This window comes from Triturus cristatus, chromosome 2_1 (genome assembly GCF_964204655.1).
Source record: "Triturus cristatus chromosome 2_1, aTriCri1.1, whole genome shotgun sequence".
Taxonomy (NCBI): domain Eukaryota; kingdom Metazoa; phylum Chordata; class Amphibia; order Caudata; family Salamandridae; genus Triturus; species Triturus cristatus.
In genome coordinates this window covers 701,307,134-701,311,572 of record NC_140581.1, presented here as the reverse complement: position 1 = coordinate 701,311,572, position 4,439 = coordinate 701,307,134, and positions in this window count along the sequence as shown.

The window sequence follows — 4,439 nt, the reverse complement described above, 5'->3', positions numbered from 1 at the left end:
GTTTATTTCAGATCCCGTTATATAGCTATCTGTACACCTCTTGTTCTCACCTCACTTTAATTTTAGAACCATCCTCCTTTTTTTCGATTACCAATAGATTATTTAGTTTCTCCTCTCCCTCTTTTCTTTTCCCTCCCTTCCATAGCACAATGTATGGCAAATTTACAAAATACTAGTTGTGTTTTCCTGCAACATTGCCTTTTGAGTTTTTTATGAGATATGTCTTATTTTGTATAGTATCTATGATAGGATTTAATGTATATTGTTTTCTTTTTTCATTATGGCTATTGATTTTTTTATGGCATGTTTCAATATTAGGTTTATCCATATATGTTGCTGTATTTCCCTTTGGTTACCATTCCATAAAGGATTTTTATACAAAAAAAAAAAGAGAGGCGGGGAATAGAAAATATCAGGGTTTTCAATCTAAGGAGAAAGCTGGTACTTGTGTAAGTTGTCAAGATACAAGGCTAGACTAAAGGACTGGCCCATTTATGGGAGAGAGGGGAGTAAATAAAACAAAACAAATCTCTCACCTTGGATGCTCTTTTGTGCTGCTCTTTCCCAAGGCCATGAGTTAGGGGGACCGCAAACACTGATAACCAGATGGAGAAGAAAGAAAGCGAACCCTGCCAGCTGGACTAATTTCCATGCCTGCAAGATACTATTATGACAGTGACTGGAAGTTACTGCCCTACGGCAACATTTGTCAGGAGTGCTGTAACTGCCTGACATAAAAGCGTTTTGAAAATATTTGCAGGTCTGTATATCTATTACCCCAATCCGTAGCAAACACCTTGTCAGCATAATGTTACAGTCTTCCTAGGAGCTTTTTCGTTTGCCCATTTAAGGTCATCTGCAGGAGGTCAGAGTGCCACCGGGTTCAATCATTCATGGACAAGCATAATTTGCTGCTGGCTTTTTCTGTCCCGATTTCCAGTAGAGTAAGTAAGGTAGGTGGATGTCCTTCTGTCCTTTTAACTAGGGTAAACACAGCAGGTCTTTTCCCAGCTTCAGACTTCTGACTCAGATGTGCAGACTGAAGACTCAGATGCCTGTAGTTGTACCCTTCTGGCCTTAGATCAACTGGCCCTATGCTGATCGCTTCTGTTTCCACTCTGCATTAACTGAGACCTTTGCTTTCAACACTCACATGGCAGATTTTGCATCTGATGGTTTGCAGGTTGACAGACATGGCATTAACAACACATCCTTCCCACAGGGTAACATCTTCAATCCAGGCACCACATTGAGGCTCATCTAGGTGCACGTATGTCCGCCATTGGGTTTCATTTCGCCACTGCTTCCAAGATCAGGGAGTGAGACCAGGAGACTGAGATGCGGGGTTGGTCATTCAGTTTCTTCATGAAGAGCTTATCCTTGTCAGTCTTGTGCTTACAAGGGCTCAATCACTGTACTCTTAAGATTGGCTTTGCCTTCCAGAGAGAGCAATACAATACTCTTCTTTTGTTCATTCACTTTGCCTAGACAAAGATGTTCATTAGCCTTCCATTGTGACCTTCTGTGGCCCTACAAAGGGTTGGGGAGCAGGTGATCTTTCATGCCTGGGGAGTTTTCTTTAACTGGAATTTTCACTTCTTCACTGAGTACCATTTTAGTATTTTCCATTGGTTTTGGCTTCCATGAAGGTTACTCTTTATGAGTCTCTGAAGATGAAATCCCTCTAATTCTTGTTTGCTGCTTAAACTGTTCTGCTTAGTGTCTATGCCTTCATCTATGCTGATGGTGGTGGGGACAATGATTTACAACCCACCTTGTGTGCGTTCCTGGGGCCAGGTTGGTGCTTTGACTGGGTCTGGACTTTCTGCCTAAGGTGGGTTCAGGGTTTTACAAGGAACAAGAAATCATCTTGTCTTCCTTTTTTTCAGTATTCATAGTATCTCTGTCACCGGTTAGATGTAGGCTGGGTGGTGGGTACTTGCTTACTGATTCAACCTCCTGTAACTGCTATGAGTATAACCTCATGAAATTTGGGGCCTAAGGAAAGGGGAGAAAGTCTTCCTTGATTTATATCTGCCGATTCCCAGGGGGTCTTACACTACCTGGGTCACCACACATTTAGTTCACAAGAGGTATGTCAGCTCTTTCAGCCAGGGGAGAAGGGTTGCTTCATCACAAACAACTTTATTTTGTAGTATTCTGTCCATTAATTTGGATGAGTTTGCTTTCATTTGGTGGTGTGGCGTGCCTCTTAGTGCTTTATATTTGGGGCAAAAGCATCCTGCTTCAAAAATGCAAGGAATGGTATGATTGAATGGCATGAGGGGGTAATAATTTAGGCTATCTGCATTCCACAAGTTGCCCCTTCTTAGAGCTTTTAAAGATGTGTGTGTTGTGCATATTAAACACTTGGGGGCATATTATCAAGAAACGGAGTTAAAATTATCGCCGCTTTAGCGGTAGAAAACTGCCGCTAAAGCTGCGATGTCAACATGGGCTTCTATTGGAATTCTCTGCGGCATATTATCAAGCCCATTATCGCCGCTTTAGCGGCAGTTTTCTGCCGCTAAAGCGGCGATAATTTTAACGCCGTGCTTGATAATATGCCCCATAGATTGGATCCATTGTGCCTCAACATCATTGAGAAACACAACATATTAATTCAATTCATATGTATTGTATATTTGGGTTCCAAATCTTAATACAATTGTAAAAGACACATTCAACAAATACCACAACATATATAATTGCATTACAGCCAGGGAGCATTTCCTAGTTGGTGTCTTGGAAATTGGAGCTTTTTAAGCTGCTTTTCCCATTTTTACACTCGCGGATTAATCTGGACCATTACGCTGTCTTGCTCTCCCGCTGGATCTTAGCGTTATCCACGCCATGCTGTGGAGTGTCCATGGTAGCCTGTGTTGTTATTAACTTTAAATACCTCACCGTGACACCTGCTTGATTGTTTTCACTCCTAATGTGGCAGCAGTATGTGTACTTACATTCCTGACTGGTTGCTTTAAATAGCCCTTCAGACATTACAATTATCTCTAGAACGGCATGATTCATCTTCTTCCATTCAGTACAAGACGCCCAGCTCACCGGTCTTTAGATGCCGGAAGCCTCGCTGAGCCGTGGCCTTGCTTCCTCTAATTGATTTCCTCAATTACCGTTCCTTCCCGCTGTCAGACAACACATATTTTTCTGTGTTCATTTTCTACCATTGTTCACAAGAGCTTTCTTAATAGGGAAATAAATGCAAGTGTTACCTGCTTCGATTATTCTCTTTCTGTTTGGACGGGGCTGATATTTTCGAACCTGACAAATTCAGCCTGGCTATTTCACCTCTAACATGCCCTTATTCTAGAGGGGGGGGGGGGACAGGTGAGTAGCTTGGTCCGTTTGGTTCAGGGGTGTCATTCTCAAATTTCCCAGCTAAAAATGCATTGGTCTGCTGGGTGGAAGGGTGAGGTGACCAAGGTTTGGGATGGACAGCCTCCATGGGGAACAGGGTCAGTGTTGAGTTGCATTAGATAAGCCTCTGTCTAGAGTGGCACAGTGGGTGAAAAACGATGGGTTGGAATTCCATTCTAAGTGATTGCCACTGGTTAGACTATATATAGGCATTCATCCCAGCCCTTTTGGGTGTTTGATTGGCAGTGGTGTTCCTGATGTTAAAAAATCTTATTTTTTGCACTTTAAAAATGTATTTTAAAAAGTACAACTTTCATTAGAAGTACAAAAGAAGCATGTTATCCCTTACCGCTGGACTGCTGTGGCAACAATGTTTCATAGCCTCAAAACAAACCAAGGATCCTACATATACCATAAGTATTGTATTGATCACTGAGCTAAAACATTTTCTGTTCAGACACCACTTCAGATCACAAATCAGTGCATTATTTATAGAAACCTATTTGCTGGTGTCATGGCAAGTGTTATGCAACATTTCACACATTATGCGTTAGGTTTTATGTAATATGTATATTATACAATGTTTTCATTTTTCATTTTACTTTCTTCACCAGTGTTATTGAAACTTTCTGTAATGTATAGTTGGGGGTCTGTGTCTGACATACTATGCTTCCATATCATTCAAAATTTTATTGACTTCCCACTCTCTAGTTAGGAGAATCCTTCTGCTCCGTCCATTCTAAACTGAGACAACGGCAGTGCTAAGCTATGCATAGAGTCAGAAAGAAAGTGCCTCAATGCATACTGAGGTGTTGCAAACATGAAACAAATGATTGACTACTACTTGGATATTTAGGAAAGGAAAAAACTGCGAAACTGTCAAAATTGCAGGACTTGATTCACAAATGTAAACTTACACTTTTGTGTAAGTTTACTATGTTTTCCTATTCTCAATGGTATTTCATGAGCAGTATCTTTCCAACTGCACTCGTGGGAGAGACTCAGTATGTAAACAAATAGGGCTTTCATATGTTTCTTAATGCTGAGCCTCCATCACGATACGG